The sequence below is a fragment of the Leiobunum rupestre genome, chromosome 7 (assembly GCF_980474605.1).
Source record: "Leiobunum rupestre chromosome 7, qqLeiRupe1.1.hap1, whole genome shotgun sequence".
NCBI lineage: Eukaryota > Metazoa > Arthropoda > Arachnida > Opiliones > Sclerosomatidae > Leiobunum > Leiobunum rupestre.
This window is the reverse complement of record NC_143390.1, coordinates 51,316,824-51,329,553: the sequence shown is the minus strand read 5'-3', so window position 1 is coordinate 51,329,553 and position 12,730 is coordinate 51,316,824. Positions and strand designations below refer to the sequence as shown.

Below are 12,730 nucleotides of genomic sequence, written 5' to 3'. Positions count from 1 at the left end.
CAAAAAGCAATCGCCGGCTTCAATTTAAAGGGAATAGAACCTCCAACGCGTTCTTTATGGTAGACCCCATCAATTTCCTTTATTCCCTTCACAATCAGCGATTATCAGCGCCGCAGGTGTGAAAAGCCATGGGAGGCAGCGGACAATATTGGAACCCTAGGAGGGCGACAGAAATACGAGAGGTTATATTCCCTTTAAGCTGTAAAATAAATAGCGCCTATATATATATATTCTAAATTTTTCTAGCCTAGTTGTAACTTTAAATTTTTTTTAAATCTATGTTTGAATTAATTTCATCTGGGGTGTGATTCTACTCTTATCGTTAAAATTTTAACGAAAATAAAACTCGTTACAAAGACAATTTCAACGTGACTAACGAAAAAAATATCATTATTAATGGTATTCGCTAGCGAAACGGGTATAGGCGGCGCCACAGTCGCTACCCCTGCAGCTTGGTTTGTCTGCGTACTTTGTTGATCAAAACAAACGATTAATATGGCGGATTGTAGGCGCCGAGGTGGCATAAATTGCCTTTTTGTAGTAATACTGCCTTTAAAAATATTACAATTCGAGTAAATGGTGAGAAAAGAACGTTGGAGTTATCGTTTCACAATTTTCCGAAATGCAAAAATCTTTTTAATGTGTGGTTAACTAATATAAAATCAGGGAAGATGCCTAGTTAGTGGGCACAGATTTGCAGCGCCCATTTTAAAGATATAGACTTTTTAGAAAGAAAGGTTGAGACACAAATTTTACTTGTTATTACTGATTTTAAAGTTAATATTATTAAATATATATCATAATAACTGTCATTTAGATGAAGAGAATTCAAGAGACGCATGAAATGCAGTGCCATTCCAAGCAATAATTTACCATGTAGACTTATTACAAATCCAATGTAACTAAATAAAAAGAGAGGACCCTACGTTTTGTGAATCGTTTTAAAGGTGATCTGTTTTATTATATACTGCAAAATAAGGAAATGCTAATGAATTAAATTAATTTTAGGTCAAGCCGTTCGATTGTCATTATCGCTGGAAAATATTACATTGAGGCCCACAAAATTATGCGTTAAAAGGGCATATTTTTCTATTTTGTATTGGACCCCAATTTTCCTATCTTTGCCACCCTGATGGTTCGGTATGAGTTTTCGAGTTGATTAATAACATTTCGAGCTATTGCCGCAGATCCCAATATGATTAAAAATAATACTGTAAATTCAAATGGTTTTTATTTTTAATACTTATTTGCATATGTTAACATTTTATTCACTTCTATTGTAATTTCTAATTAAGTGGTTTCTTCAATGAATTTAATTGCTTTTAACTTTGAATTAATTCTATAATACATTTGTTTTTGCCTTTTTAGTTAACATGGCTTTGAGTAGAAAATTCATAACATAAATAGTTCAGTTCATTTGTTATCTACAAATACTAATTGGCCAAAATTTAAAATAGGAACTAATTTAACATATTAAAAATATAACTTTCCTTGACTAGAAGTGTAAATTTAATTATAACTTTTTTTTAACTAAAATCTAAAATAAAAATTATATATTTGGACAACGTTTTTTTTCAAATATTGTCAGTCTCTCTTAATATCAATTAAAAATAGCCCTTGAGAGAATAGACAAAAAAATGAAAAGGCCTAGCTGAATTTTTCCATAGTAGCCTCTACAGTCGTTAACCAGTAGATTCCTTCCGTTCCAACTTAGTTATTTTGTGCCACTGCCTCTTCAATTGATATTATCTTCGCTACAAATGGACTCTCCACAAATATTTCATCCCGACTAAAAGCTAGAAATAAATTTTTGAGACTAGCTAAGTGACCAAATAAGGGTACATAAACCTTTTTGAGCCAGCCAAATTTAACCCTCGCAACTCTAACCATTTTATTACCGTACAATACCGAAGGCACAGTTAGTTCTTTTCCTTCATTTTACCCCACTTCTAAAGTCAGAAAGTTGGGATAGCTCTCAGTATCTTTATATATAAAATAGACCAGCAATTTACTGCATGTTTGCAAAAGCCTGAATTTCTAGAATAATAAGTAAAACAGGTTACATTAAAGAATTGGGTTTTAATAAAAAATATATTTACCCACTATTGCATGAACAATGGACACTTTCAATGCTGTGTTTTCCATCACCAACTTCAAATTTTAACTTTTGTTTTAAGCATCCGCACACCTTATTCTATGGATCAAGAGTAGACTACTCTCCGGACCAATATACTTCAAAATTTCAAGCATGGAGCGATTCACTAATATACCAAATAAAATTATTTAAAATACATTATACATTATACAAAATGCTGAAGCTACTAGTCTATGAAATTAGAACAATCTGGGCTTGTTCTAATGTGAAGATAATAATAAATTTCCTACATACCTTTAAAACTTTCAAACTGATCCCGTGTATGAATTCTCCAAGGCCTACTCATAGTGTTATTAAACTCGAATATTTATATTTACGAATTCAATACCTATTGACAGTTCAAAATTAATAAATAAATGTAGTATATACAACTTTGTTAATACAAAACATTCGAACACGCTTTAAAAAATATGCTAAAATCGTTAGTAAAATGTTTTAATTGATGTTATAAAACGTGCATTTTCGCATAACGCCATTACCCGTATCCATATGCCCGTATCACCCAAATATAGTTCTAGGCAATGTGACTAGGTGGCGCAGCTGTAGTTTTCGGTGGCGAATAGGAAAAAGCTCAGCTACACTGAGAAAAAGGGGATATATAGGTTACCCTGGGCATTTTACTGCGGCTAAGAAGGGACAGGTATTAGAGAAGATAGTACCAATTGAAAACGTCCTATTTGGCATCATACCTAATCACATTTTATTAAGTGGCATCGTACCAAGGGACATCGCCCTAAGTAGAATCGTATCTAGTGGCATCGTCCTAAATAGCATAGCACCTAGTGGCATCGCCCTAAATAGCATAGTACCTAGTGGCATCGCCGTAAATAGCATAGTACCTAGTGGCATCGCCCTAATCTGGTACTGAAATCTGGTGTGTATTGAGAGGAGAGTTTTGCTTTACATACTAAGTAGGCAAACTTTACCGCGTATCGGTTCAATTTAATAAATAAATATATTTTAGTTTCCCCAAACGTTCTTGGTCTTTTTAACCTCTTCGACGTTGTTCAATGTTTAACGTTTAGTGTAGCCGCGACCGCCGCCGTATTTTACATAACTCTTTAACGTGTAGGGCTAGAAAGCTTATTTAAACGTCAAACGACATTTGACATTTTGTATGGGTTTTGCTTGAAACGAACATATATTTCTTAAATTAAGTTAAATTTGATAGAAAGCTATATTTTTGTTCAGAATTGAACCCGCTTTACGTTTGTTTTTAGTTGCATCATTTGATAAGAAATTTTTTAGCTCTCGCTTTACCAATTTCGTCAGTCGCAGAGCTCAAACATGCCCCGTTTCATGATTTTATTTATACTCTTAACACCTAATTATGTTTATATATTTATTATTCTGGAATAATTGAATTGTTTAGACATTAACTAGCGTTGGCAGTAGAAATGTTTGCCCAAATTTGTTTTGAAACTTGGCTATTTTAATTGCCAAGGCTTTTTGCGAAATATATTATTGGTGTCTTTTAGACTGAACCAAAATTGTTTAAAATATTAACGCAAATACCTTATTCATTATCTACGGAAAATATTTCGCTATTTGGGTGAAAAACATTATCACAAAGCGCGAAATATTTTTTGTAAAATTGTAATACGCATCTTTTCGAATGAACAAAAATCGGTTGAGATAAAAAGCAGAAAAACACCGCCGATCATAGCCGCAGATGGCAGAAAGGGAAAAGATATATTTCGATCAAAACGAATACATTTATGGTAGTACTTGTACACAATCTATCAATTAGATTTAAATCATGACTTTTATTTTTATTCCGTCACAGAATGTAAAATGAAAATAATACACTTTTCAAATTACTTAATTTAAATTACAATTTTGACCAATTTTAATTGACGATTCTATTGAAGATGTAGAACTACCTGTAAATATAATCTTGCGTAAATCAGTTCGGAGTTATGAAGCTACAGTTGGCTGCTCGAAAAGTCCTCGGACATAAAGAAAATGTTTTATATCAAATCGTTGCCTACGTTTTCATAGGCCCGTGTACCCGAATTTTCCAATTTTTTTCATGGCACTTACGTACGCCAATTTTAACCGCTAGGTTCTCTTGTAGCTGGACCTGTTGCCTGGCAACGGGTCACCAGCAAATAGTAACAAATGAGGCGAGGCGAGTGGTTGTGTTATAAACTTATAAAAAACTTGGAATGTAATTGTCGTATTTTATAATATTTCGAAAAGCATTACTTCCTAGCTTATAAGAAAAAGAAAGGTTATGACACATTTTATTGTTAAATGCGATATTAATATAAATTGTTTGTTATATTTTCCAAAACCCGAAAATAAGTTAAGCCTAACAAAATGTTAATATCATGCGTACAAATATTGCCATGCTACGCATGATTATTTATATTGTTTAGAAAACAAGGTTGGCTTTTCAGTACCGAAATGAGAGAAGAAATCGTAAGAATCAACTTGGAAATGATGGAAAACATGTCAGTTTTCACTCGTTCCCTAAAGAAGATAATTTTAAACCGAAGTGGATGGAATCAATATTTGGACAAACTGGCATGAATGGATTCATGTAATTAGATGATTCCCAAGGCGATTCAAAGGTTTTCAGTAAGCACTTCAAAATAAGCGATTTCCGTGCATCTTGTACTAGAAGACGTTTGCATCCTAATGCTGTAGGTCTACCTCGAATTACAAATCCAATTTTGATGAACTGTGATAACATTACAACAACAATGAAAAGCTGTACTAGATTTATAAGTGTGACAATACATGAACCTAAGGTTGTTAAATGTTCAACTATTTTTTATGAACATGCTTATAGCAAACCCATTAACAAAATAAGGATTTTCTACTTGACTCAAGCTCAATACCAACTGTAATCATTCTCCTAAAAAAAATTGTAAACTAAATGACTCTGTTCTTCAGTCAACTCCTTTTCAGAATAGAAGTATCACTCTTGAAAAGCAAACTGTGCTAGAGTATGCAGGACTTAAGTCAACTCCAAGGAATATTTTAAGTCCTTTAGAGAATAACAGTATTATTTGTAGAAAGCAAACTGTGATAACGAATTCAAAACTCCAGTCTACACCAAGGAATATCTACAACTCAAACTAATAGTATTATTCGTAGAAACCAAACTGTGAATTTATGACGAATTTGTGCCTATTGTTTCACAGTTTCATTATCAGCAATACAAATCCATGGGTAATGCAATAGTTCCATTTCCAACAAGTAACATTCTAGTCAAATCTTGCATTGCCGGGGAAAGATTGAAAAGTTTAAAGGGGAACGGTCAAGCTTTAACAAGTTAGATAGCCCTATAGCCCATTAAAAACTAAAATTTATGGCGAAAATCCATAAAAAAATTTTGAGTGGTTAATTCTTAATGAAATAAAGAAATTTCGGGAAATCGAAAAGCGCGCGTCCGCCACGACACCTGGTGAGAAGTCGGTAAGACAGAAAAACAACGTAAAAGCGCGCGCTGCTGAAGACGCAAAAAAATTGTTTTTCACGCGCGGCGCGTTCCAGTTATAAGAAACCTAAGCCTAAATTGCGCGATTTTAAAAGTTAGGATAGTTCGCAAATCGCTCATACGGGGTTAGGGGCGCTGGCGGCAGCCCCTAAGATGGCGGTGAAAATTCAAACCCAAACACCTGGCTTTTTTTTCGTTTCAACTTTTTGGGCCAAAAGCTATTTTTTCAAGACAAAAAAAGGTACGTGTTAGTATATTGAACGTCTTGTTAATCTTGTGATTCGGAAATAAGGCCATATTTGGAAAAAGGTGGCCGTTACCCTTTAAAGAAAGCTCCTCGTGATGATAACAAGTTGGCAAGCCAAAATATACCTATCCTCGGAAGAGTTTGCCTTTGGGCGTATTAACTACTGAACACGGCACTTTACGAGATACCTCCGCAATTTAGAGCACCGGCCTAAACACATAATCCTGGTTTAATCCTTATCGGTAGAATATGGTTTATTATAATTAAAATAAATTATTAAAACTGATAACGGTGATTCTTTTTTTAATGAAAAATAAAGAAAACGGGCTGAAAAACAGTATTTAATTTCAAGTTTATATATTTCACCAATACCTGCAGACCCGCACGATAAATTTACGAGAATTCATTCCCGTTGCCGCTACATCGAAATTTTATTTGGTTCGAGATTGCCAAAACTGTTTTAAAAGGGTGGAAAAAATAGTAAACACAAAGATAAAAGTTTATTCTTCTTTAGATTAAGTTAGCAATTTAAAAAATTCAAAATTACTTTACCAAGACCACAATAAATTCAAATTAGAAAAATACTAGTACGTCCTCTCTTACAGTACGTCGCTCAACACAGTCAACAAACAAGCACTCCAAGTCTTTCAATCATTCACATTCGCGCACACACAATTCAAACGTTCATACTTTCGGGAGTGATCATCTTGTTTTTTCTATATTTTTTTCAATTTTCTACCCTTAGTATAGCCATCTAGGGGCCAGCTAATAATATTATTTTGTATAATTAATCTTGCCTATTCTGGCAGCCCCGTAGTTTGTTTTTTTTCGAACCCCGAGCAGATATGAGGTTTTTTATTTGAGTATATAAAGCCAAGTCAGCTTAACTTATGCCATCAGTTTCAGTCAGTTTTTGTTTTAATCGTTTCTTCAAGTGTGATCAGAATGTGGTATACAGAATTCGGTGACGCGGTTCGACGTGAAGGTTAAGGTACACGGTATTGTGCGGATATTTCGCGTCGGATTCGTGGTTGTGCGTGATAATTCTTGGTGTAAAGAGTTATGTGCAGTGCGTTCCTCGGTTGAGGACGGTTACTTGAAGAACGATAAGTACTTTTAAACTTTTGTTTCCCTCATATTTTCTTTAATTCATTATTTTTGTTTGATTGAATTGTATTGTATAAATTTAAACTCTTGTGTCCCGACCTAATTTCCTGCGGATTTAGCAGACGATTACTTGCCACTCCTTTTGTTAAAACAAAAAACCCCGTAGATTGTATCTTTTGTTCACTTGTTAAATTCTTCAACAATCTAGTCAGAACCCTCCATATCCGTCATTAAATAAATAGTCTGGTATATTTAACTATTTAATTCAACGTAAATTTGGCCAACCAAAGCCACTCTATTTTTTTCATTATCAACCAGAGTATGTTTTTTGTATAAATAATTTGTCCTAACCCTAAGGCCCACCATAGCCACGAGGTAGTAAGGGATTAAGTTAGGTAAGAAGAATTACCAATATTTTGTATAATTATCAAGTGACGATGATATTACTAGGTACAATAATAACGAGTTCTATTTTCATAACTCAAATTGATTTCATTTACCTACGCTGTGAAAATAACGACTCTAAGGATCCCGAATAAATAAATTTCCCTCGAGTTTTGGGCCTTGGTCAGATTCTTACGGTTACTATTGGAACTTTTTAATCTTCCCTCCTTTCGTATCTCCCAGACTCTTCAACCCCCCTCTGAAAGTTAGTGTCGTAATAATACTCCAAACAATTCTACCTTAATGTAGAATCCCGAACCATTCATTTTGAAACTCAATTACCCTTAATTTACCACTCGAACCCTGTCCGGCAGACGTCCGACTTCTGACATTAACTTACATAATGACTAACGAATAGAAAAATATCTAATAACCCAATCGATCAGGCTTCAGAGCCAAAATAACGAACATAAAAATATATAATAAAAACCCAATCGATCAGGCTTCAGATAAAAAATAACGAATAGAAAAATATTATAATAGTAACCCAATCAATCAGGCTTCAGTGCAAAATTAACCAATCGAAAAATATAATAACGCAATCAAATACTTAGAAATCAAGCAAAAGTCAATCCAATCACCCACACCAATAGAAAATATAATAGCAAGAAGCGAAACACACCTTACCATTAACAAAGCACAAAAAAACACTTGACTGAATATTGCAGACTAAACGACAGCTCCTATATCAATAAACGTCAAGCCACCGCCACCGCATTAATACAACTATATCACATTTTAAGTCAATTAGAAACCCCGTAAATAAATTACGAACTTTCGACGTAGTTATAATCAAACCGGGTTAGCTTCAAGACACGACGTATACAATTTAAAGGTTCCACCAAAAATGATCAATTTCGCGGGAAAAGTAAATCGATTTTTATTGGTATAGTTACTAATTATTAGTAAAATAACTTCAATGTACAATTTTCAATCATACACTAAATCCCGTAATGCTCAGAAAAGATCGAAAATGTAGGACTTTATCAACCATTAATGTACTCTTCCGCTTAAGCGGAGTTTCTAAATTTCAGTGAAGCGTAACATGTATCGGTGGTTCTGTGGCAAAACACTTCGCCTGTCATGCAGGAGGGCTCGGGTTCGAAACCCGCCCGATGCGATCGAAAAATGATACTATGACGAAACCCTGACATTTGGACGTTGAGGCGTGTACCGTGACCCTCAGCACTCGGTCCGTCCCAAAAGTCAATTAGAAGAAGTTGGAGTGACAACACCCACAACCGGCTCAACACCCACGGACGTCATAACACGCTACACATAAACATTACAATAACCAAATTGCCGAAAAAAAAAACAACCGATCCCAACCCAACCGCAAATTTATCCGTTAACGCTCACCGTCACACGTTGGTTTTGCCGCCCTTTAAACTACAAACACGGTTTTTCGACTTTGCCCCGGTAACGCGTTTTGGACTTTGCCCCCGTAAAGCTTTCGCAGCACACACACACAGACAGACACGGTGATTGTAAAACCCGTCATACAAAAAGGAAAAGTAAGATATCTCACTAGAAAGTATTAGGAAAAGGTAATGTGCTTAGGGCAGTGCAATTTTTTTCTCAGCCTGCAACTGCAGCTTTAAAAGACTGCTGGCGCTTAATATGGAAAATAATGAAGAAAAAGAAGATCTATAAGCTACTATTTTCTTCATGGAGGCCATCCGTAAATGGTTGGAAATCCATGACATTTCTTAAAAGTTTTTATTTTAATAAGAAAGATCTTCATACATATACAAAAAAATAAAAACGAATTAAAGCCGAATTAAATACGAATTAAAATAGAATTAAAAACGAATTAAGGCAGCGAATACAAATAGTCTACAAGCATTGCGACCGAGTGGTCCGACATTTGAAAATTTTGCGTACGGGATTTTTTATAAAAGTGATTTTCTGGTTTTAAGAATGATTTTGATAATTTGGAACTGATTTTCACTCAGATATCCGTATTTTCAAGTTGATTTCGTCATTTCTAAAATCATTTTTCTCTAGAGTGTACAGGATTTAACGAATGTCGGACCCCTAGATTGCGACTCTGAACGGATATCGCGATTCAACGGGACGTGGCTCACCAGTAGCTTCGTGCGAAACCCAAGACCGAAAGAACGAAGAGTTTCGTTTTAGATGAGATAAATTGTGGAAAAACGTTTTCATAATTGAAGATTCTATAGAACATATTTTTGCTTCAACAATTACAATTACAAGTGAAATTAAAGTTTGTTCCGGTACGATATGAGCTTTGAACCATGGACGAGACGAAGGTGGCGTAAGACGCGACTGCCACCAACAGACCACCCACGAAACTGGGATTCACGACGGCGCAGTTCAGAAGGGTAAAGTGCAAAGTTCCCGAACGGAATTTCTCCCGCAAGTAGGATTCCGAGATCTGCGTCTCTGGAGACGCCGAGTGCAGCCAGGAAGCGGACCTCAAATGGCAGCCTCGCATCAACACGGAACCCGCATCGGCCGTCCAAGATATCGCCACGAGCGTAATCAGACGGCTGCTCAGCGAGACGAAATAACTGCACGTTTGAAAATTCCATTCTTTCGTTTCTTGAAATTTGAAGAAGATGTAATAGAATGTTCCGGCGCATTCGAGCACCCACAAACACATCATCCGCTTCATTAGGACGTCCAGTTTCGACACCGTCTCAAAGAAACGAGTGTGTATTTTACTGATACGCCAAATATCGGAATTGAAATCGGTTACGATCTCCGCCAACATTTTCACCTTCGAGCGCAAATACTCCATCGAAAATACTATAACAGCGTAATAGAAAAAGCCCAGAATGTGGGCGATGTAATAATACAACAGTTTATCGAGAGCAACCACGATGTAACCGAGAGTAATATACGTCTTCAGGAACCAAAGATCGTAAATGTAAAACTGGACGTATTCATCCAAGTCGAAATCGCGCTTCGTTAAAGAAATGATCAAACCTTCGTTTATTCGCATTAAACAAGAAATGAAGAGGACAATTTGATAGACTTTCATCAGCACCATTCGATTGGTCACCTTCAACCTCTTTTCGCGGAGCACTTCCACGCAAACTGACAAAATGTTCTCCTCAAACAAGTAATTGTTGGCCAAATACGCCACATTGATTACCCGAATTGCGATGACGCTGTTATATAAAATTTGCGCGTATTCGGCGTTTGTAATCGCGAAGTAAATGAAGGAGCACACGCTATGCGCGGCGCAAACATTCACCGCAACAACCGAGATGCAAGCTCGTGCTCTAAACTTCCTTTTGGTCGGTCCGTGAAGTAGTCCTTGATACTGCAAGCATTTCAATATAAAATATACCATCCAACAATTCGTTAATTTCTTCATATCCAAAACAGTTCTATAATGAAATTTTTATAATTAAAAAAGTTGTCCTCAAATAATTTGTTCTTCTGCAACGAAATATTTTAATTCTTTCGATAAAATTTTAAACTTTATTGTACATAAAATGATTGGTTCTAGTATTTATTGAAATCGTACTTATACTCAGTTTAATAACTATATTAAAATATACTTATCTGGTAAATTGATGGGATAACAAGTTAATTTGAAAAGAAAGAAAAAGGAAAACCAGATAACGAGTTTAATCGAGATACGAGATAACGAAATATTTATGCTTAAGAATTTATTTGATTTGATAACATTTACGAAAATGATATCAACCAAAGTTGATTCTAGTATTATATCAGAAGTACGATTTGGATCAAAAATCACAATCTAAAATGAGGCTTATTTCATTTAAATACTGTGCATGAAATTCCAAATTATTTCGATTTGTTCTAATTTATTTGTTACTAATAAAATATTTTAAATTAATAATAATAAGTTTTTTTTATTGATTTATTGCGATAAATTAAAATGTTTGAAAACGAATTACGTTATGGATGCATCGAACGTACTTTTAGTGATCGTTGATTTGCCGCACTTAGAAAATTTTCTTTCGGATAAAAAAAAAAGGATTCTAAAAGGGTTAAAATGAATTCGACCACTGGGCACACGAACAACGCAACCACAAGTCACACGTCTCCGCAAAGATATTATTATTAAATAAAAAGAGTCATCCGATAGGCCCGCAATAAATGACTTGGTCTAGATAAAACACTTCACGTTGCAAGATATATAACGCGACTTCTGATTTGCCGTATAAATAATCAATAACTGACGCGTATGAGAATGGCATTTGCACGCAGAGCAAACGTTGCCTATGACACTAGAATCAATAATACCTTAAACCAAATAGCTTTGACGGAAAAGTAACACAATTTAGATTTGTAAGATAGCCTACGTTTTCACTATAGAGGAAGGTTTTATACGCTAAGACTCGACAAATACTAAAATAAATAGGGTAATTCAGCTACCTGCGTAGCATGCAGGGTTGGACAAATTCGGAATTTTTTATAAAATGTCCAGACGAGCGGAATAATTGGGTTATATCGGATATTATTGGTTTTATCCGGAATTTTCAATTGTAGGCTAGTTTTTATTATGCTAATTATATTAAGGCAGTCCCGGACTTAGAGATCCTGGGCCCCTAGGCAGATAAGTGGTCTGAGCCCCTTTTTAGAAATATAGTATATATAATATATAATATAATAATATACATAAATTTGGTAATTGTAAAACAAAATCTTCAACGCAGTTCAACTTAGCAATCTCTAAAATTTTAACGGTACTTAAGGTCACTGGAGGGTCCCTTCCAAGGATGGGCCCCTAGGCCTAGGCAAAAATACGGCCCTGTATTTAGGTAAATCAATCACCCGAAACCTTGCAGGGGGGACTGGTCGGATTGTAGAAGTAGCTTTGTCTGTAAAACCTGTAACTCCTTCTAGTTTTCTGACCTTTTTCTGGTGCCTAAAGGGGTACCTTGGTTAGTTCCCTAGCTGATTATCAAAGGTCGTCGATATAATTAAAATTATGAAAACATTTTTCGTTTCTGTCTAGTTGGTTTTTTTGTCTAACGATTTCAAATTTTTACACTACAATACTAACATGTATATAAAACCATATTCTCCCGAAATAACAGTCTGAGAAAGATAGCTTTTGAAAAATCAGCGAGGGTCGGTGTGGGGACCTGTTTCGACAACTAACATTAGCACGAATTATTTATGGCTCGTTATCTGCTTCGTGGTATACAGGGTGTTCACTAAAATACGAGACAAGGCCAATATCTCCAAATATATTTTAGCTAGGAATTTTAAACTTTAAGGGCGCATAGAACGTGCAGGGGTCACATGACAACGGAAATTTCCATGACCTTAAACCATGTCTTCAAGGTCATGTAAAATGTTTCTCAAGAACCATTAGATA

The 12,730-nt window shown here is 35.2% G+C and overlaps 2 long non-coding RNA genes across 2 annotated transcripts; one reads left to right on the top strand and one right to left on the bottom strand.

Annotated features, from left to right (window-relative positions):
* Positions 1 to 822: 822 nt before the first annotated feature.
* Positions 823 to 1,224, top strand: LOC149936876 (uncharacterized). The gene is made up of 2 exons (XR_016472361.1): positions 823 to 947; positions 1,009 to 1,224. It is a non-coding gene; the product is annotated as an uncharacterized LOC149936876 (long non-coding RNA).
* Positions 1,225 to 1,572: 348 nt separating this feature from the next.
* Positions 1,573 to 2,431, bottom strand: LOC149936875 (uncharacterized). The gene is made up of 3 exons (XR_016472339.1): positions 2,100 to 2,431; positions 1,888 to 2,037; positions 1,573 to 1,796 (listed from the first exon to the last, which is right to left on the bottom strand). It is a non-coding gene; the product is annotated as an uncharacterized LOC149936875 (long non-coding RNA).
* Positions 2,432 to 12,730: the final 10,299 nt, after the last annotated feature.